This window comes from Sorex fumeus, unplaced genomic scaffold (genome assembly GCF_029834395.1).
Source record: "Sorex fumeus unplaced genomic scaffold, SorFum_2.1 ptg000036l, whole genome shotgun sequence".
Taxonomy (NCBI): Eukaryota; Metazoa; Chordata; class Mammalia; order Eulipotyphla; family Soricidae; genus Sorex; species Sorex fumeus.
Window position 1 is genome coordinate 15,831,843 of NW_026606093.1, and position 23,551 is coordinate 15,855,393.

At 40.5% G+C, this 23,551-nt stretch overlaps 2 pseudogenes; one reads left to right on the top strand and one right to left on the bottom strand.

The window, feature by feature from the left end:
* Nucleotides 1-16,446, bottom strand: part of LOC130027140 (testis development-related protein-like) — a 99,975-nt pseudogene extending 83,529 nt beyond the window's left edge.
* A 61-nt stretch (nt 16,447-16,507) lies between these two features.
* The window catches only part of LOC130027141 (60S ribosomal protein L28-like), a 68,612-nt pseudogene continuing 61,568 nt past the window's right edge, over nt 16,508-23,551 (top strand).

Below are 23,551 nucleotides of genomic sequence, written 5' to 3' on the forward strand. Positions count from 1 at the left end.
AGTGCTACAGTGCTAGTCTCACACATTCATCTAGAGTTTGTATTTTTATTTTTAAAACAACATTTGAAAATAATACAATTTAGGGAAAGGAGACAAAGTTTTATATTATCCATACTTATCTTAATTTGACAGTCAAATACTCCTAGTTTTAACTCCTCTCCCCCTTTTATTAAATACCAATTTTCCTTTGATACAAGACCCATCAATCAAAATGTTTTTAAGTCTTAAGTCCCTTTTTACCATAAATATATATTTTATTTTATTTATACTTTCTATTCATAAAGCATCTAGAACTTTTAACTCTTAAGATCCAACTTCCTAACTTCAAAACTATAAACCACACAAGATGATGGAGTGAACTGTCTTGTGTTATAAAAACACCCATGCAGGCAGGACTGGTGGCTGCTGAGTTGTCAGTGCAAGTGGCAAAGGCACAGGGCATAAGAAGGAAGAAGTAATGGCTTCAAACTTTGTTTTATTCCTTTTGTTTGTTAAGTAGAATATTTTCTATGTGGAACTGTGTTATGGTGTTGTTTAGTAATATAAAATTTTTGATGCGAGGCCTCACCCTATTTACCAAATATTTCATAACACAGCTTCAATTTTGATAGTATTGTCATTTAGAGATCTGTTTTAAGAGCCTCCTCTTCTCAAATTCTAATACATGCGTAGGCTTGCAACATTAATTAATCAAAAACAATAAAACCACTATTAAAGCATCACGATCATGATCACGACCTTCCTGTTGTTCGTCGAATGCCTCAGGCAGGCCCCAGTAACATCTACTTCATCCTAGCCCTGAGATTTTTAAAAAGTGCCATATTAAAAGCTCTTCCAGGGTTAGGAGAATGAGGTCCATAATTGTTACTGGTATTTGGCATATTGGGTACACCACGGGGAGTTTGGCAGACTCTGCCATGTGGGCAGGTTACATTCGGCAGCCTGCCATTTTCTCCAAAGTAAGAATGAGATAATAAGGTGCCGCGTGGCCGCGAATGCTGCCGCGCTTCTGGAAGCTGAGTTTTATAGTCTCTGGGTCTTGGCCATTGATGGAATTACATGGTGCCAGGGGGCCAGTTGGGGGGTGTGACCCCTGCCTACTGGAATTTGGAGGATTTGGGTGGAGGATGCTCAGCCCTGATCCGAGCAGGCTTGGAGATCTCAGTCCCCGGACCCTCATGCCTTTGTTCCTCTGCCAGTACCTTCATGCGTGTGGAGAGTGGTCTCAGCATGGTGGTGGCTGGTTCTGGAGGGGCCCCTTGAAGGGGAGCAGGCTGAGTTTCCCTCCCCGCCCTGACCAGGGCTCCGGCAGCCAAAGACCTCCAGAACCAGCCACCATCATGCTGAGACCACTCTCCACATGCATTAAGGTACTGGCAGAGGAATTAAAGCATGAAAAGCCCAAATATCAAACATAGGTAAAAACTGAAAAAAAAATTGTAACAAAATCTAAACAAATTCAAATAGAACAGAGCCAGGTTTTGAACAGTTCAAGTTTAAATCCTCTCAAAAAGAAGAAAGTTATTCAGGTGTTAGAAATATAGATGTTTCTTCCATCTCCTTTGAAATACCCCTCTCGGACACTGTAGCACTGTAGCACTGTCCTCCCTTTGTTCATCGATTTGCTTCAGTGGGTCCAGTAACATCTCCATTGTGAGACTTGTTGTTACTGTGTTTGGCATATCAAATACGTCACGGGTAGCTTGTCAGGCTTTGCCGTGTGGGCAGGATACTCTCGGTAACTTGCCAGGCTCTCTGAGAGGGGTGGAGGAATTGACTCAGGTCAGCCAGGTCCGCTGCATGCAAGGAAAACACCCCACCCACTGTGCTATCACTCCAGCCCCTGAATTACCCTATTATTTACTTTTACTAAGTTGCTATATAAGTTGAAGTTAACAAAATCTCAAAGAAAAAATATTTTCTTAAGTATTTTAGTACATTTCTTTTCTTCTCAGCCGAGTTAACCTGAATTAAAAATTATTACCATGAATAACTTTATTTTTCTAGTTGAGCTAGCCAAAATTATGAAAAATCAGGTCTAACTTCCCTGCTAAATAACATAAAATTCTGATAATTAAAAAATTTTAATAAAAAAGTTGTGCATCCAATTCTATGACTTTAGAATCCTACATGTTCTAAACTAAACCATTACTCTTTGAATCAGTTTTATTTATGACAATTAATTCTAATCACATTTTTTTCTTGTCAGATTTCTAGTAATTCTAAGCAGTGGAAAGACAAACTCTAAGAAGCCTGCAGTTTTTACTAAACTTTTAGATCACTGTCACTGTCCTCCCATTGTTCATCAATTTGCTCAAGTGGGCCCAGTAATGTCTCCATCGTGGGACTTGTTACTGTGTTTGGCATATCGAATATGTCAAGGGTAGCTTGCCAGGCTTTGCCGTGCGGGCAAGATATTCTTGGTAGCTTGCCGGGCTCTCTGAGAGCGGTGGAGGAATCGAACCTGGGTTAACCAGGTCAGTCGCAAGCAAGGCAAACGGCTTACCCGCTGTGCTATTGGTCTAGCCCTAAACTTTTAGATACCAGTACAAAACAGCATAATTTACTATTGGAATTTATTTAGGCTTGTAAGGAAAAAATTTGCACATTTTAATTAATATCTTATCTCACTTCCTAGATTAGTCTGTTTTTAACTTTTTCCTTAGGTCTGTTAATTTTTAAACAGGTTGGGCTTTATGATGCTAAAGAATATCAGATATTAAGCACCCTGATAGTATATATATATATATATATATATATATATATATATACACACACACACACACACACAATCACCGTGAAATACAGTTACAAAGCTTTAATGTTCTAGATTCAGCCGTACAATGATTGAACACCCACCCCTCCAACAGTGCATACTTTCCACCACCAGTGTTCCCAGTATATCCCACCCCCATCCCAGTCCTCACCCTGCCTCCATGGCAGACAATTTTCCCATTACTCTCTGTTTACTTTTGGGCATTATGTTTTGCTCAATTTTTTTTTTTTACCACTATTCAAGCCTGCCTTCCAGGGGCAGATGCTCGATCATTAATTGTCCCTTGCTTGTTTTGAATATCATGGATGCCGTGGCTGTACGCTTCTAGAATCCTAGATTGTAGATGGTTGGATTCCAGAGACATTTCTGTAGGGCACTAATCCATTTTGGGATTCAATTGTGCATCTCTGGACCAGGGCTGTTGTTGTGCTAAGATGGTGCCTGGAGGCACATTGAGGGTGTGACAGCCAGGTCAACAAGTGGGCAGGGAGCCAGGTAGGGACAGCCCTGTGCCTTTGCTGCCATGCATCGTTGAGATTTAGTCCTGGAACCCGCATACCTGCACCTTGCTTATGTAAGCTCTTGGTAGCTGGGATTCCACCTGGAGTAGGCGGGGAGACTGCACCTGTTCCATCTGGGATGCCCTGTTGAAATTGGCTTGGTATGGAGCCTGGAGAGATCTCCAGCACTGTGGTATTTTCTGGGAATCGCTTCTGTGTCTCTGAAGTTTGATCTTTTTTGAGATTTATTTATTGGTCTCTGAAACAAGGTCAGTAATAGAGTTTACAGGGTGGCGCTGGAGTTGGTTCATGGGGGTACCGCCAGTGCTTCCATGTGTATTGGGAAGTGTCAGGAGGTAGCCCCCAGCTCTGAGAAAGCCTGGGGATTTCAGTCACAAAACCCGCATGCCTGAATTTTCAGCAGATTATGACTTGGTGGGGTCCATCCTAAGGCAGTGGAGTCAGGCTGGGAGTATGGTGGCGATTCTGGATTGTGGAAGCAAGTGGCTGCTGGGGGCTCTGCTTGGGCAGACACAGACCAACCTGCCCCCCCCTCCAATTTACCCCAGTCTGTTCAGCAACGCACAGGTTCAAAATTAACTGTGATTTGATCTCTTTTAAGATTTATCTATGGGTCTCTGAAATAAGGTAAAAAAATGAGCTTGTATACCTGAGCTGAAGATAGTTTGTGGGCATGGTTCCCACATACCTGACTTTTAGTCATTTAATTTCTTGGCAAACTTGGTCCCAATATGTTGGGCCATAGGCACAGCAGCAATTTTGGGGTGTCAGGAAGCCTTAAGACACCATCAGGCTGCTGACGCACTCATCCCTCAGGTACAGCTTGACCTGTTGGCAGCACCCTCTGATAGTTTAGATATTTGGGGGCTATTTTTTGACCCTTTCAATCCATTTAATATCTCTCCAATAAGAAACTTAGAGTGAGAAGTTCTCAATAACCAGTTTAGGAACTTTCCAGCTACGTTTTGGTTCAATGAGGCTAAATGAAACGAACAAAACAACCTGCATCTTCAAAGTCACCATAAAGTCATTTACTAATCTAGAAAGGGCACAGCCCTTTCACCCTGCTAAAAGGCCAGACAAGATCTATACTGAACATTTTTGTCTCTGATTCCAGCCTGTCTTTAATGTTTCAGAGTTTCACACAGCTGGACAGAGGGAATGAGCATTCCCCATTTCAATATCCAACAAGTATCAATATCTTACAGAATGGGTTCAGATGAGACCTAGAGATCTTAGATAAAATCAGGTGACAGATAACCCAGACAAAGACATAATATTTGGGACATAAAAACTTGTCTCAAGAAGAAAAAGGCTTCTCTCAGAAGGTCACCAGTAGGTATTCTTGAGTTTATTTTCCAGCAGCAAGAAGCCTTTCCCTTGACCGGCTAAATTACAGTATATTTCCTTTTATGGAAAGCTGTTAATCTAAGACTTGCTGATGGAATAAAGAGCCTGAGCAGTCTCATTTATAAAAGGGAATTGATCAGGTGGCCTACTTCCCTCACTACAACTTACACGGCTTACACAACTCTAAGAACAGTTTAATGAAGAATTCCTTCAGAGGGCAAATCTATCCCCCAAAGGAAGGATACTCAGCCTCACACAAGGTACAGAGTTTTTTTTATTTATTTTTTTATTTTTTTATTTTTTTTATTAGTGAAAAACCATGAGGTACAGTTATAGGCTTACAAATTTTGTGCTTGGGATTCAGTTATACAATGATCAAGTCCCCATACCTCCACCAGTGCCCGTCATCCATCCCCATGGGTCCCAGCATCCCCCCCACCCTCATTCCCCCCCCCCCCCCCGTCCCATCCTGCCTCTGTGGCAGGGTATTCCCCCTTGTTCTCTCTCTCTTCTTTTGGGTACTGTGTTTTGCAAGAGAGGCTTTGAGTGGCAATCATGTTTGGTCTATCGACTACTTTTAGCATGCTTCTCCCACCCTGGGAGGGCCCTCACAACACCCTTCATTTGGTACTCTCTTCTCTATCTGAGCTTCCTTTTCACCTAGAGCCTGTGGCTGGCCTTCCATTCATGGAGCAAAATTCCTGGTACTAATCTCAGCCATTCCTGTGTGTCACTCTCCCTTTTTGTTGCTTTATGTTCCCCAGATGAATGCAATCTTTCTGTGTCTATCCCGCTCTTTCTGACTCATTTCGCTTAACATGATACTTTCCATGTAGTACCACTTGTATGTAAATTTCATAACTTCATCTTTTCTAACAGCTACATAGTACTCCATTGTGTAAATGTACCAAAGTTTCTTTAACCAGTCATCTGTTCTTGGGCACTCAGGTTTTTTCCAGATTCTGGCTATTGTAAAGAGTGCTGCAATGAACAAACAATTGCAGATGTCACTTCGACTATACCTTTTTGCCTCTCTGGGATATATTCCCAGGAGTGCTATAGCTGGGTCAAATGGCAGATCAAATTCTAATTTTTTGAGAGTCGTCCATACTGTTTTCCAAAAGGGTTGGACCAGCCGGCATTCCCACCAGCAGTGAAGGAGTTTTTATGGACTCACTTTATTACTATAGTCACTTGAAAAAACTTTAAAAACAAATTCAACATACAATCTAATACTCTGGGTTGTTTCGCTGTTCCTGGTCCCTCTTTGGTTGCACATGAGACAAATATGGAATGGAGGTGCCTTCTCAAGAGGAAACCTCTCAGAAACTCACCATACCTTTAGTAGACATAACCACTTTGATTCAACCTTTGTACTTGCAACTAGCGTTGAATATAGCACCACATATCTCACTGAGGAATCTCAGACCATCCCACTCAGACACATGGCTTTTCTTGAGAAATTCCTCATTCATCTTGTCAGTTTCACTTTTAAGCTCATCAAGCAATAATATCTCTGCCTCTCAACCCATAGCATTAAGAGGTGATAGATGTGGTGACTTTTTTGTTATGTTGCTTCCACAAACCAACAGAGACCCAGGGATCGGATTGCACACAGAAGACCCACCCTACCCCTACCGGGACCAGATAAATACCCCACTGGCAGACCTCCACTACCAATACTACCTCCACTACCCAGCCGCCACCACACTCCAGGATGCTTTTGGACCCACGCAACACGTCATAAGACACTAAATACCCATCTTCCGGAATTGCAGTACCGTATTTGATAGAGTTCAAATATGGTAACACCTACGACGGCGATTAAAGGTCACCCCAAAAGCCTCTATCCCTCTCAGAAAGACTGGCAAGCTACCAAGAGTATTCCGCCCACACGGCAGAGCCTGGCAAGCTATCCATTGTGTATTCGATATGCCAAAATCAGTAATTACAATGGGTCTCATTCACCTGACCCTGAAGGCTTCACTGACATGGCAGCACTGAAAAGGATGAGAAAGGAGAGGCCGATAAAATCTCAAGGCCGAACTAGGCTGCCACAACCAAGGAAGACAAAAATGATCGTCTGTACTTTCAATGCACATATGCTAGCATCAGATGCATCCATCGAGGACCTGATGGTACAAGCACAAAAGATCAAGTACGGCATCATTGGTCTGACCAAGACAAGAAAGCACCAATCTCATCATGCCATTTTTGGCACTGGAGAAGAATTGTTCCTCGGAACATGTGATAAAAGAGGTGTCAGAGGTGTCACTGTCCTTGTCAACACAAACTTGGCCATGAGCATTGATTCATTCGAATACCTAACAACCCGAATCGGACTTTTACATTTGAATAGATGTAGCTCACTGCTGGCAGTTTCTATCTTCATTGTCTATGCACCAACATCTATTTATGATAAAGGAGAAATTGAGAAGTTCTATATGGAGCTGGAGAACTTCTATAAAGAAGACCACACCTTCTACAAGATCATTGTGGGTGATTTTAATGCCAAGATAGGACCAAGAAGATGAGCTGAAGAACTTCACATCGGGACCCATGGCCTAGAATGGAATGAACAGGGTGGGAGACTGTCTGAGTTCATCATGTTGACCAAGATCATCCATAGTTACTCACAGTTCCAGAAGGCTGAATCTAAATGTTGGACATGGGGCCTCCACGACATACATCTCTTCCATGTAATAAATTGCTACTAAGACCAACCAGCCTTCCTTCGCCATCGACCTCCCTGGAGTGGGGAAATGGCCTGAGACTACTGAACGCGGGCGGCAGGAGAGATAGGCCACTGCCGTCCCTTTGCACGTCCTTTTTTGTGTGTTTACACACTTCCCTATGCTCTCCTCCCCAACCAGTTAATCAACTTTTCCCCCCTAATCAGTATCTGTTCATTTGTAAGGTCAGATCCTTCTATGACACTGAAATTGTATTGTAAGTTAATATTGCCTTTCTCCTCTCCTTATGTCTTTTGAATAGTTTACTTTATGCAATGCCCTTTCTGTATAGATGCAGAAATACAGTTAATATTATGCTTTTGTAACTTAGTATTTAATTGGATTTGAATATTATTGGTTCCCGGGTATCTGCTTTCTCTACTTAAGCCTCAGTTGCCCTTGGTTCCTAACACCCCCAAAAGCAGTTTCCTGACGAGGGACTCAATGGACCTAGGGCAAGTGGTGAGCTACCCTCACATCAAAATGGGCCAGGCCAAAGTGCCACGATTCTTAACTATAAGTTAAGAGTTTGACTATAGACAAATGCTGTCATGACCTAAAAGTAAGGACCCTGCTAGTGATGTAGGCAGGTAGATAGAGAAAGGCTCTTTGCAATGAAACAAAGTTTCATGGAAGAATTCTAGGACTGACCCACGTTGTGGATACAGAGAATAAAGGCCTGATAAGACCATCCGCGGAACCTGAGGATATAGGCCTCCTCCCCATGAAATTCCTCCTTTCCTAAAACCCCCCTTTCTATCCGGTTAACTCCAGCGACCCAGCCCCAAGGAGATTCCAGGACATTCCAAGTCAGAAGATTCTCGAACCCCCTTTCAATCCAGTTAACTCCAGCGACTCAGCCTCAAGGAGATTCCAGAACATTCTGAGTCAGAAGGGTCTATAAGAGCCAGCTCGAGAGCCCACTTGGGGCTCTCTCCACACTCGGAGAAGCTCGTGTTCCCTCTGGACGCGTTACTCTCTCTCTCTTACTCTCCATTCCTCCACTTATCTGCTTATCCCTTTCTCTCCCTTTCCAAAAGCCTCCAAATAAAACCTGTTACTTCACTGCTCGTCTACTCCTGAAATTCTTTTCTGCGAGCAAGACAAGAACCCCAGAAACCTCGGGTAAGGCTTGGGACTGGTCTCTCCTTTCCTGCAAAGAGTGAATTCTCGCCCCAACTTGAGTCTGTGGCTCCCTGAGCAATCGGATGGCGGGGATTAACTCCCGTGCCGAGAAGATCAAGCGGACTTCAGGTGTGTCTTGATGGCCACTTTGTGGGGCTGGCGGGGCTTAGGCCCGTGCCGAGCAGGTGCTCACTGCAGACTTTACTGGTCCTAGCCTACCCAGGGTCCCGGGTGGCAGAGGCGGGTGGGGAGAAAGTGACCGTCTTTCTCCTCCCCACTTCACATAAGTCACCCGTGGGGCCCACCAACATCACTAGGGATAGGAAAGACTATCTGGCCTGAGCACTGTAGTCTGAGATCAACATGGCCCTAGGAGGGCAATTTTATAAGTTTGAGGTATTTCTTACTGTATCCATACAAAATGATTTATATTATAAATGCTTATATGTTTGTTGGACAAGGAGAGGGGAAACACACCCATGGGATTCTGCTCTAGGGTGGGTCGTCCTGCTGAGAGAGGATCTGTCCTAGAAGTGGCTTCCCCCCTCCACCCCCCCGAGGGAAAGCATTCTACCCTTATTGATTGTGACCACACCTATGTGTAAGCCCCAACTCCTCATGCTTTGGGATTTAACTGTACGAGAAGAGTGGGCTAGGGGATCAGAATTGAGACTCCAGAGAAGGAGAAGAAAGGGGATCAGTATCCAGTTTCCAGAGTTGGAAGGAGAATGAAGGGGGATGGAGGAGGAGAATGAAGTAGCATGGTGGAGGAAGACGCAGGAGGAGAATCAGAGAATGGAGATGGGATTGGAATAAACTGCAACTGAGCCCAATCAGCCTGGCCCTCATTTCCTTCCTTCGCCTGCCCATTGTCATCGACCTCCTTGGGGTGGGGGAACTGGCGTGAGACTACCGAAAGCGGGCGGTGGGAGAGATAGAACGATAGAACACAGCCGCTGCCATTGCTGCTGGCTTTTTTGAGTTTACACACCCATCTATTGTTTTCTAGAGATTTTCTGCATCTTATCATGGTGCTCACTGATTTAATCCTTTAATACTCTGCTGACAAGGCCTTTAATTCAGTTTTAAATTTTACCTACCAAACCCATTAGTTTCTCATTTATGATTGTAGTTTACTCATTTATAGTCTCAAAATTTCTGGTATCTTATTGTCTACCTGTACGACTGTTTTAGTTCATTATAGATCCTAAGCTTTACCTACTCCAAGTTCTTACCTGTGAGATTATGTGTATAATTGGCACTGAGCCTGCCAGGGACACTATCTTCCCTTGCTAAACTCAGTAAGATTCTGTGAAGTCTTCTCATGGCAACTGCTGCATTCTGGGGTTTTTTACAAGTCACCATGTGAGCTACTCCTATCACACATGATCTCTCTGGAGGAACATGGTGATGCTCTCTTTCTCTGTGTTAAAGTTATCTCTTTCTCTTTCTCTCTCTCTCTCTCTCTCTCTCTCTCTCTCTCTTTTGCTTTTTGTGTCACACCCAGCAATTCTCAGGGTTACTCCTGGCTTTTCACTCAGCAATTACTCTTGGCGATGCTCAGGGAGCCATATGGGATACTGGGAATCAAACCAGGATCGGCCACGTGCAAGGCAAATGCCCTACCCGCTGTGCTATCACTCCAGCCCTTGCAGTTATCTCTTAACTGGATTTAGTTTACTACCTAGTTCTTCAGAGTTTTGTGTGCTAGTTCCAGTAATGCCGTCATCGATCCTGCCACTATATTAATTGTAATTTAATTCTTTTTCACTACAGTAGCACAGCGGTAGGGCGTTCGCCTTACAAGCGCCCAAGATGGCCAACCCGAGTTCGATTCCTCCGCCCCTCTCGGAGAGCCCGGCAAGCTACCGAGAGTATTCGATATGCCAGACACAGTAACAACAAAGTCTCCAATGGAGACGTTACTGGGCCCGCTCGAGCAAATTTAAAAAAAAAAACATTTTATCAGAGAGCCCGGCAAGCTACCAAGAGTATTTGATATGCCAGACACTGTAACAACAAAGTCTCCAATGGAGACGTTACTGGGCCCGCTCAAGCAAATTCTTTTTCACTACAGTTGCTTTTGTATACTGTTTTGTGTGGATAGGTTTTTGGAGCTAGAATGTATGATGTAATTTCCTCATGAGATATGAAGGAATGAAGTATCATGAAGCCTCTAATGTAGCTGTATGCTTTGAAATTTTTTGAGCTGGATGAAGAAAATATGGTGACTCTTGAAGGTGAGCGTGCTAGGTGGGACTCTGATTGTTCTGTTTGCTCTATTGGGACATTGACAGAGCATGGTGAAGGTGCACCAGGAAACTCAGGTTTTAAGGTTTCATACAAATTTTAGAAGTATTTTGTATTTTTCTATGCCCTTGAAGAATGTCATGGGCATTTTGATGGTAATTGCATTGGATCTGTACAGTGCTTTGCCTAGAGTAATAATTTTAACTATACCAACTCTTCTAATCCATGAATAAGAAAATGTTTTCACTTTGCTGTTTTATTTCTTTCAGTAGAGATTTATTGTTTTCATTAAATAAGCTTTTTACTTTCTTCATTGTCTCCTAGGTACTTGAATTTGTTTTTAAATACCCTTCTCTTACTTTTTTTTTTTTTATTGCTGTGATGGATTGTAGCACTGTCATCCGTTGTTCATCAATTTGCTTGAGTGGGCCCAGTAACGTCTCCATTGTGAGACTTGTTGTTACTGTGTTTGGCATATTGAATACATCACGGGTAGCTTGCTAGGCTTTGCCAAGCAGGTGAGATACTCTCGGTAGCTTGTTGGGCTCTCAGAGAGGGGCGGAGGAATCGAACCTGGCTCGACCAGGCCAGCCGCACACAAGGCAAATGCCCTACCGCTGTGCTATCTTTCCAGCCAGGAGCGATAGAACCTTGTTTGTTAGAACCTCCAAACAAGCTGTGATGGATGGGATTCAAAAACACTTGGGCACATGTTTGAGTACGAAGTTCACACACTGTGCTGTGGTGTTTGCAAAGGATTTCGCGCTTGACTGAGGTTCTCAAACATGTGTACATCAGTGAGCGATGCACTATATAGTTGTGTTGTTCATGAACATTTTTTTATTGAATTATTCGCTAAGGGTCATACATCTTAATAGTTGCAATTGGACACAGCTTGGCATATGGAGATAAACTCATGTTTTCATGTGTACAAAAAGATTCATTGTCACTGAGCTATATAAAAGCCTTCCTAATTGAAACTGAAATATTAATTAAACATTTTAAATTTTTGGTCCACAGGATCAAATTTTAATAATTTTACCTTTAGAGTTTTTTGTTATGGTCACATGCATGTATGCCAGTGACATACCAATGTATGCAAAATAAGCCAGTCCTATTGTGCAAGAAGATGTCTCATTACTAAGTCTCAGTACTATAAATATCTTATTATCAGAGTTTTCAAAATAATTTCACAAATGCTGTAAATGCTCCAATCAGAGTCATTGTCAGACTTTACACAACTTTCTTTCTTGTTGAACCCTATGCAGCTTCTGGTACTCAAATAAAAAAATACCCACTACTTGTAGATGGGCCCATAAATTAAAACCTTATTAAAACCCTGCTGTATACTATGTGAATTTTGGAAATAAATTCTAAAATCTGACAATAGTAAAGTTATGCAAAATCTTGTATTTTTTTATGGTTTTATAGCTTGGTGGGAACTACATCAGTGAAAATCCCCTTTTGTATGGTTGTAAGTAATTAATGCTATTCTTTGCAAAGACTTGCTATTTCCCATCAGATTTCAGTAAGATCCTAACAGGGTTACCTTGCCCAGGTCCGTATTCTGTGTTAGAAAATTATTCAAGAGCCCTATCATAACTAACACAGCTGTAATTTCAAGGAACTCACCATCTGATCAAAGCCCTCCCCCTTTGAATGTAAAATAAAATCTAAAATGCAAGGTCATGTTGCTGACATTTATGGGTGGGGGAGCTTTTTTATGAGAGGAATAAAGAATTCCTGTTGGGTCAGTCTCATTTTCATTTTCTTTCTGAGGCCTAGAAACCAGCTGGCAGCTGACAGTAGTTTGAGAAGTACCAGGAGTACAGAAAATAAAAGTCCTCTTGCTACTATAGCGTTAACCCCCAAGGAGATGGATGGAAAGATTACTTGTCATGATAGAAAGGACTTCTTATTCTCTTTTAGGTCAGTTTTGCTGATATCTAGGGGCTAAGTATAACTGTAAAGTGTGTGAATTTCGAGCAATGTTTTCTTTTACCCAACTGGACAGTATAGTTCACCAGAGCCTACAATCATACAAAAGGTTCCAGGGAACTGTTGTGATTTAGGTAATGTCTAACCTCCTATCTACTTAACTTACAGCAGCTATGTGCAGCCACAGAAACCAAAAAGTGGAGAAAACTTGTTACCATCAATCAAGACATACAAGTCCTTGGCTCAGCAAAAATGACTATGGTGTGTTCTAACATGGACTGAAAATATTGTGGGACTATAAAGGTGTGTGTGTAACAGAGGTTGATGTGAATGTGAGAGTAGGAGGGATAGAAAAGATGTAGAAATCTTAAGAATGACGCTGCTGCCTGTACAGAAGAGTCACAGAAAATATTTTAAATGAGTCCCTGCTCTTATATCTGCCACCCTTCTGCAAATTCTACAGGGACATTCAAGTTCCTGAATGACAGGGACCACCAATTTACTGTTATTAGTTCAAGTATGCATTAAGATGTCTGCTTAGTACACATTGGAAACCAAAGTTACTCCTAGAATTTATTAGCCAAGTGACTAATTCATAAATGGCACTCAACAATGATGGCATAACGACACAACAGACATAGGATTACTTCATTCAAATTGGTATTCCACTGCATCCCACTGGTGGACATCTATGTTTTTGTGGTACTTGCCTTTGAATCTGCCTTTATTGTTGCCACTCCCTTTATTTCTGCCACTCCTGGCTTTTTCAAATTCTCTCCAGTCCTATATGAGTCCAATGTTTCTTGTGCTAAATTTAGCCAAAATTGTCTTCTATTTCCTAACTCCCAAAATATTGGGGTATGATTCAGCTGACAATATTTACTAATCTTGTCCTGATTAGTAAATGTTGATTCACTTATTAAAGCTTTAATTCATTCTAGGGTACATACATTAGAATACAGTCCACTGTATTTTGTCTTTTTCTTTTATTTTTAAATATTAGAAAATAATAAAATACTAGTTATAGATTGGGTTTTAAATAATGTTTTATTAGAAATAAGAAGTAAGACTTGAGCAACTTCTCTAGAGTCTCATAGCTTGTTAGTAAATTAATAAAATCAGGATGAAATTAAGATGTACTTCTAATTCCTTAACTTAATCATTCTCTGACCAATTCGATTCTTTATTTTGTGATACAACTCAGAATAATAATAATCATGAGTGTTATCCACAGAAAACATATCACACACTTGTGGTGTGTGTGTGTGTGTGTGTGTGTGTGTGTAGAAGTAATGCCTGTTAGTATGTCTTTGAGGGACAGAAGGACCTGATTTCAGAAAGCATCTTTACCTCTCCTCTCGGTTAATAAGAGCACATTAATATAAATAGGGAATAAATAAGAAATCACCATAAAATGTACAGTCAGGATAACTTTGGTAGATCTACATTGGATCACCTTGGAGATATTATAGCAATTTTTTCCAGTTTTATGTAAGCATTCCAAATCCTAAACTAACCCCTACCCCTCACCACCACCACCACCACCACCACCACCACCACCACCACCACCACTAAAGTCCTGCAGTCATTATCGCTGAAACTTAGTTTCTTGATCTATAATCTACCTTCTTTGCAGTGAGAGCTAGGCAGATGTTCTGGAGATTCTTTGGTTGGGAGTGTGGGAAACGTCCCCACTGCCACCAGGATACCCCAAGAACAGGAAATCATTTAATTGAGAACTTTTAAAGTAAAAAATGGTAACATATGACCACCTTAAGTTTAAAACAACTTTATTATAATTTATTTTGCTGGCTTTATATTATCAAAAGTGCTTCCTTCACCCATTGTTAACAAACAGGAAACAGGCTTGTCAGGCTGAGAACGGGGGGGGGGGGGGGGGGGGGGGGGGGGGGGGGGGAAGGAGGGTGGGTGAGTGGGTGGGAGGGGCAAGATTCCCAATTGGCCAACAGGGCTAACTTTGCCCTGGGGACTGACCCTTCCTTTCTCAGTCCATCACTCTCATTCCTGTCATTTTTGAAGGGTCAGAATGATCAATCAAGTGTGTGTGTGTGTGTGTGTGTGTGTGTGTGTGTGTGTGTGTGTGTACATGCGTGCACATATGTATGTGGTGTTTGTAGTCAGTCTGTTGTCCTTCTGTCTATCTGTTTGTCTGTGTGGATTACTCAAATGTTAGAGCCACTTTGAAATTAGAAGTACAAATTGTTAGACCTGGACAAGCATCATCATTACAAGGGGTGAGAGTGATACGCAACTGAACAGCCTGAAACTAAAGTGAAATAAGAAATCGGAAAACACAAGGCTTTGTCTTACAAGCTTCAGTCAATTTTATTCAAAAATTGGTGTGCTATCTAGAGTTATAATATTGGTTGCAAAATGCTTTAGCCCAACAGAGTTTAAAGACATCAGGACTTTTTGCTGGAATTCCGAACCAGCTTCAGGTCTTCTTGCTGAAAGAAAAAAAGCAAGACATTTTAAAATCCAAGCAATTGAAAACTGTCCTTTTGACTTTAGTGACCTTGCAGTTGAACAGAGGCAGCTCTCCCCAGGCCAAGTGAGCTTGCCTCAGCTGGGAATGGAGATGTATCACAGTATCATGCTGAATCTAGTTAAGAAGGTTAATATCAAAGTGTTAAAAGTTTTGAATACCTATTTTACTTGAGCATATCCAAAAAACAATATATGTATTTGTGGTAAAAAGGAATTTAAAGTTTAAAGTATTCTGGCAGAAGAGTTTTGTCTCAAGAATTATGAAAGGAAGTAGTAGATAAAACAGAAAACTAGTAGGAATATTTGACCTTCGTACTAAGATAAATATAGATAATCTAAAACTTTGCTCCCTTTCTCTATATTTTGTGATTTTTATGGATTGTTTAAAAAATACAAGCTTAAACTGCATTTTCAACTATTTCAGTTGTGTACTGGAGAAAAATAAAAATTGAGGTTTGAGTTGTTTAAAATAACACAAAATACAGTCCACTGGAAGTGATGAAGTGGGCAAAAATTAAAAGAAATGTCACTGTCACTGTCATTGTCGTCGTGTTGTTCATCGATTTGCTCGAGCAGGCTCCAGTAGTGTATCCATTCATCCCAGCCCTGAGATTTTAACAGCCTCTCCTTACTCATCCTTCCCAATGTTGTCCTATTGGAGGCTCTTTCAGGGTCAGGAGAATGAGGTCCATTATTGTTACTGTTTTTGGCACATAGAATATGCCACAGGTAGCTTGCCAGGCTTTGCCATGTGGGTGGGATACCCCTGGTAGCTTGCCAGGCTTTTCAAGAGGGATGGAGGCTTTTGGGGCGCTTCTAATCACTTTTACAGGTGTTTCCTCTTCCCAATCTACTGAATGCAAGCTTTTGGTCAACTGGCTTGTTGTAACAATCTACACCCTCAAACACACACCTGCCTGCGTCCTTAGGTTAGGCAGCACCTGGGACATCTGAGGCCTCAGGTTGATCTCCTTGAGGTGGATGGAGTGCGCCCAGAGGTTGTTGAGCAGCTGGCAGAGCAGGACCCCATCACGGAGGGTCTTTGCCAGGTTGAACACCTGTGCCGAGTCCCAAGTCACCCAGTGGTTAGCAGACAGCACCTTACAGTGGATGAGCCACTATATGCACTGCTGCTACTGCTCCATGCTTGACAGCGCTGCAACTTGGTCTGGCCAGGGCAGGTGGTTTCTCCGCGCCCCACTGATGCCATTCTGTCTGAATCTTGTAAGACAGCCAGCGATGTCATGCAGGGATCACGCGCAGAGTTCCATGCCTGGCGTGCTGAGCCACGTGCTGTCTAAGGCGAGATGGTGAGCCGGGTTCAGGAGAGCACAAAGCCTTCAGACGGCATCAGTGCCATCTTACCTCAATTGAGGGAAATGCAGCACTGTAGCACTGTAGCACTGTCCTCCCATTGTTCATCGATTTTGCTAGAGCGGGCCCAGTAACGTCTCCATTTTAAGACTTGTTGTTACTGTGTTTGGCATATTGAATATGTCACAGGGAGCTTGCCAGACTTTGCCATGTGGGTGAGATACTCTCGGTAGCTTGCTGGGCTCTCCGAGAGGGGCAGAGGAATTGAACCCGGATCGGCTATTTTGGCTGCGTGCAAGACAAATGGCCTACCCACTGGGATATCACTTTAGCCCCATAGGTAAATGAAATATATGAACCTTTAAGTCTTTTAACCCTCTTTTTTTCATATTTTCCTAGAATTAGGAATCTTATATTTAATTGTGAGCATTGTAAACCTTTTGAATATCTACAGTACTGATGTAATACTTTTTGAAAGAGTACTGCAGATTGCAGCTCAGTCATGGTAATTGAGATAATCATTAGCAAGCCTCTTTCCAAATTTCTTGGTAGATCAAGCTATATTAAGTTCAGTAAAATAAGGAAGTTAAAACCTGTGAGATATGACTATCAGGAAAGAATATGAATGTGTATTTTAAGTAAGAAAGATGATGGATAGAGATATTACCTACACAAGTTAGGAATTCAATCCTGTTAAAGTGATGTTGGTTTTACAGGACAGAATGGATGTAAAGGAAGTTTGAGGTCATATTTTAAGAAAAGAAACTATGATCAAACTCTATTCTTATGAGAAACTCTTTTAATTATCTGCAGAATTGTTCTAGTAGACTCCTGTTATAGTGTTCTTAGACAATTGGAAATCAAGGTTTTTGACATAGAACTAGAAAAGCTCCTAGAAGGAGAGAGTTTGTATTTACTCAGGGCCTCACTCTTCATCGAACTTGGATGAGAATACAACAACGGGAGCACTTCACCAACTACTTGTCCATCTCTCTCGATGGACCAAGAGATTACTGGGTCTGCTCATCACTGCTATTATGGGGACCATAGCAGTGAAGTGACAGTGGCCGTGGCCAGTGTGGCACTGAAACAAGAGACACAGACAGCAGAATTCAACCAGAAGTGGCACGAGAATTCCGAGAAACTATGGACTGCTCAAAGGCAGATTGATTGAACTGCAGGCTGAATTATCTGATGTTATTAAAACTGTTAAGCTGCTTGGAGACCAGTTAGCTAGTCTCCATCACCAAATATCTTTGAAATGTGATTGGAATACTACTTCATTTTGTATAACCCCTGTACTATATAATGAAACTGAGTTTCTTTGAGATAAGGCTAAAAAACCTCTTTTAATGCATAAAATATTATAGCTAAGATTCTGGATTTGCAGAGTAAAATATATGGTACCTTTAAAGACTATCTTCCTAATCTGGGACCTTCAGAAATATGGCAAGAGATCTCTGAAGATTTGAACTCCCTTAACCCTGTAACTAGCATTAAGGAGCTGCTAGGAGGATCTGTAGGAATGGGGTGTTCTGCTACTTGTACTTACCATTATGTGTTTGGTATTTTATTGAAAGTTTAAGCAGTACAAAACCAGAAGTCAGCACAAGCAGACAGCTCAATTTGCTAAACTTTGTTCTAAACAAAAAGAGGGAGATGTTTTGTTTTGTTCTAAACAAAAAGCAGCAGTTTCCCCCACTCTTACATATCCTTAATCTGATTTTAACCTTCAAGTATCAGTATAAGCCTTCTCTTTTGTGTGTTTGTGTGAGTGTAACTGACCACAAAAATGTGGGGAACATAATCTGTAGAGCCTACATGTCCAGCTCCATATCTTCATCTGATGTTTTAATCATTACAACGTATCTTTGACAGGAAATGTATACCCTGATATTCTTTTGATGAATGATTATCCTATAACTGTTTTCACTCTCATTGGTGATTCATTCTCTGTGATGAAGTCATTAGGATGTAACTAATAAAAAAACAGAATGAAAGGAGGCCTCTGACACTCAGTCTTGGTCATGAGCCAGATTAATTACATGACCCTCCATGTTTCTATAATTCCTCTTGCGTGTCTTATCTCTGCCTTCAACTGACTGGTATATCACTTCATGCAACATCTTACTTACTTAAAATACACATTCATATTCCTTTCTTATAGTCATATCTTACAGGTTTTAACCTCCTTATTTTACTGAACTTAATATAGGTTGATCTACCAAGAAATTTAGAAAGAAGTTTGCTAATCATTGTTTCAATTACCATGACTAAGCTGTACTCCGTAGAACTCTTTCAAAAGTATTATATCAGTCCTGTAGATATTCAAAAGGTTTACATTGCTCACAATCAAAGATCTTATAATACAGGATTCCGAATTCTAGGAAAATACAGAAAAAATACGGTTAAAAGACTTACAAGATTCATATATTTTATTTATCTACATTTCCTTCAATTTTTGCCCACTTTATCACTTCTTCCTTTCTTCCTGTACTAACAGGAAACTGTACTAAACAGTTTCCAAGGTGGTGAGTTTTCCCTTCTGTGAATGTTCCTACTATTGAGACGATATTTTCAGTTGCAATCCTGATAATTTCATCTTCCTAGAACATCCAGGTCTAGTCCCCTGAGATGCCTAACTAAAGATCTGACAGTACTTTCACTAACGGTCAAGTTCTAAACTGCTTAAAAGACAAACCAACAAAACCAATAAACATGAGAAGAGCCTGCTTGACAATGAAGATAGAATAAAGAAAGAAAGTTGCTTCTATGAATTAAATTTTTCCCTCCCTTCCCCCCTCCCCTCCCTCTCCCTTTTCTCCCTCCCTCCCTCCCTCCCTCCCTCCCTCCCTCCCTCCCTCCTTCCTTCCTTCCTTCCTTCCTTCCTTCTTCTCTCTCCCTCTCCCTACTTCTCTTCTCCCTCTCTTCCTCCACCCCTTCCTCTTTTCTCCCTTCCTCCCACCCTTCTTTTCTCCCTCTCTCCCTCTTCCCTTTTCTCCCTTCCTCTCTCCTTTATTCTTTCCTTCCCTCCCTCCCTCCCACCTTCCTTCCTTCCTCCTTCCTTCCTTCCTTCCTTCCTCCCTCCCTCCCTCCCTCCCTCCCTCCCTCCCTTCCTTCCTTCCTTCCTTCCTTCCTTCCTTCCTTCCTTCCTTCCTTCCTCCCTCCCTCCCTTTCTTCCTTCCTTCTTCCTTCCTTCCTGATTTCTTCCATTTCTTATTTAGGGTATAATGTTTCATAACACAGCAATGTGTCCTGTCTTAGAAAATGTACTTTGGGAACATGGAGAAGAGTGTGTATTTAACATTTGGGGGATGAAGATCCCTATTTATGTTGGATAAGCCTATCTCTCTTTTCTCTTTTCCTTTAATTCTTAAAGACTAGTTTTTTCCTTTGTTTATTTTTTGCCTAGTTGATCTCTTATTGTGTTGCTGTCAATTTCTTCTTTCATTTCTATAAGCACTAGCTTCAAATATTCTGATGCTCTACCATTAGGAATATGAGTTCTTCATGATGTATTGATCATTAAAAGGTTAGCATTTCTCACTCTTCAAGTCTTTTAAATTTGAAGTCTATATTGTCTGATACAAGTAAGGTCATCTTGGGCCTTTAATGAATTATTTTCTATAAAATTGTTTTTTTAGCCTTTGACCATGAGTATATGTTTACATTGGCCAAATGTGTTTTTTTGAAGCTAGGAGCAAATTGAGCTTAGTTTTCTGATCTATCATACTACTTTCTGTACCTTGGTTGGTGAGTTCATGTTGTTGACACTGAAAATGATTATTGAGATAAAGAAATATATTGTCAGCTTTTGTTAGAAATAAAACATGTTTGTGAAGTTTGTCTTTGAAAGAAACTCTTAATGTTTCTTACAAAACAGCTTCAAGGTTTGAACTTCTAAAGATGTTATCAGTGATAATCTAGGAAAAAAAAGAGATATCAATGTAGAGACCTCAATTTCACTGAGCTTGTTATCTTTTTCTTTTTTCTTTTTTGCTTTCTGGGTCACACTCGGCGATGCACAGGGGTTACTCCTGGCTCTGCACTCAGGAATTACTCCTGGCAGAGCTCAGGGGACCATATGGGATGCTGGGATTCGAACTCGGGTTGGCCGCATGCAAGGCAAACGCCCTACCCCCTGTGCTATTGCTCCAGCCCCTCTTTACTTTTTTTTTTTTTAAAAAAACTATGTCCCAACATTCTCTTCTGGCCTATAGTCTCTCTTCACAGGACTGCTGTGAATCTTCTGGGACTTTCTTTGTATGTAAGTTACTTTGATTCTGATGCTTTCAAATTCTTGGGGCAAGAGAGATAGTATAGTGGTCAGGGCAGTTGCCTTGCACAGAGCTGACCTGGGTTTAATCCCCACAAACTCATATGTTACCTTGAGCTCCAAGAAAAATGATCCCTGAGTTCAGAGCTGGGAGTAAACCCTGAGCACCACTGGGTGCATCCCCAAAACAGTTTTTTCTCTGTTGTTTATAATTCGGATGACAACGTGTCTTAGATTTTTCTATTTGATATATTTTTGTTGGAAACTTTTCTAAGCTTCAAATATAAGTACATGCACTTCTCAATGCTGGGGAATTCTTATCTATTTGATAAGGTATCTTTATCTTATCTTTCTTATCTAAAATTCTTTGATTTGTGGTTCTGCATTGAATATGCATTTTTGTTCCTAAAATACTTCTATGATTCTTGCATTATTCCTTTTGAATTCATCCCACATATCTCTGATGTCTTCTTCATTTCTTTTCTAACTTTCTTCTATGTTCCATTTTTTAAAAAAAATTAAAACATTTTATTAAAGCACCATGATTTTCAAAGTTATTCATAGTTGAGTTTTGAACATTCAATTTTGAAGCACTGATTCTACCACTAGTGTCAACTTTCCTCTACCAATGTTACCAGGTTCGCTCTCAAGCCTGCTTTCTATAGTCTGCCCACTTGAAAGTCATCTTTTTAATTTCTATTTTTCAAATTTGTAACTCTTGACTTCAGTGTTGTTGATCCAGTGGTTTAGATATTTGAGTTAATCTGGGCAACACCCTCCCCCCCATTTCACACATTGCATACTGTCATCCATTAGTATTTTTATTTCATGGAAATATATACCCCATAGTGGAGTTACTGGGTCATATGGCAGTTCAATTCTAAGTTTACTGAGAACACAACATATTGTTTTTCACAGGCATTGTACCAGATGTCATTCCCAGCAGCAGTGAATGAGAGTTCTTTTTTCACCATATCTCCACCACGACAGATTGTTCCTACTATTTTTGATATGTGCTATTATTACTGGTATCAGATGATATCTCATTGTCATCATGATTTGGGTTTCTCTGATAATACATGAGGTTGAGCATTTTTTTTCATCTGCGCACTGGTCATCTCCCTGCATTCCTCTGAGAAGTATCTATTCATGTCTTCTCCCTTTTGTTGTTAAGATGTTTGAACATTTTTTTCTTTACAAGTATTTTACATATCCTGAATATCAAAACCTTTATCTGATGCACTCAGTAGATTAAAGATCCTGAGATCTGACCAGAAACTATAAAGTACATTAAGAAAAGTATAGGCAGAACACTTCAAGATTTGGGCCTCAAAGGTGACTTCAATGATCTGATACCAATGACAAAGGCAACAAAATAAAAAATGAACAAAAAGAACTATATAAAGTTAAGGATCTCCTGCATTGCAAAAAACAACACTGTTTAAAATTAAAAGACAACTAACTGAATGAGAAAAAAATATTTACATTCAATACATCAGAAAAAGGCTTCATATTCAGGGTATATAAAATGTTCACAAAGATCAACAAAAATAAATTCAAAACCCTATCAATGAATGGGGAGAGAGAAGGCATAAAAATAAATACTAGAAAACAATGGATCCATTGTTAGCTTGTATTGTTGTTTTCCAGTCTTTTACTTTGAACCTATAATTATGCTAACCATTAATGTTTCAAAATTAATTGAAGACCATTCAAGTGCATCAGTTATAAGCACAAGAAGTTGTTTTCAGTTTTGTTGTTTATCTAGTTACTCTGAATTTCTGTTAGAGAATTCAGACCATTGAAATTTGAAGAATGATAAAGAATGATAACGTGAAAGATATGTGGCATAAATTTCCACATCTGAGGAACTGACTGTGCATGACAACTTACTTCTAAAGTGTACAGAAGGGAAAAATGGAGGAAGTCAAATAACAATACAGTGGAAACACTAACGGAACTCAGGCATAGGATCATGATTTACAGCAATGTGATAGTGTATTAACATTGTGAATTTTGTATGGAGCACTTGTCTTCTGTGGATATCCTACACCTAATCCTGTAATCCAGATCATAAGAAACACATCTAAGAATCTTCAAATGATGGTCATGTTACAAAGTACCTCATTATTACTGCTCAGTATTGTCAAGGTCATCAGAGACAATCAGTGTCTGAGAAACTCTAACAGAACAGACGATCCTCATATGACAGAACTGAAGGTGCTATGGCAAAAACTGAGGAACTCTGAAACATATATTTTATTTAGTAATACTGAATATTCATAGTTATGAAAAATGTTCTGTGATAATAAACCATGTGAGCAATGAAGAAATTTGAATATATAGTATTGGAAAGATTGATTTTTACTGCCTAAGAGATAAAGCTAATCCCGTATGCTCTGCTATCTGTCACAAGTTGTGGCATCAAAACATCAAAACTTTTGTGCCACTTGAAAAATTCTTGGCATTTTACTTAACTAACTGAATTAAAAAAAATAAACAGAAATGCTCTTCTTGCCCGATGGGATGCAGATCTCATTTTTAAAAGCAAAGAAAATAAAGGTTAAAATGACAGAGGTACGGGTCTACATTTCTGTTAGCAAAAACAGTTACAATTCACACCATTTGCCCCAAATTTTGTAAAAGCAGATGCAAAGAATAATTACAAAAATATGCTTAAAGCTGAAAACTCTACTAACAAGCTTTCCTCCTTAGATCTGAATGTTATAGTTACAGGAGGCAAAACATATGACCACGATTA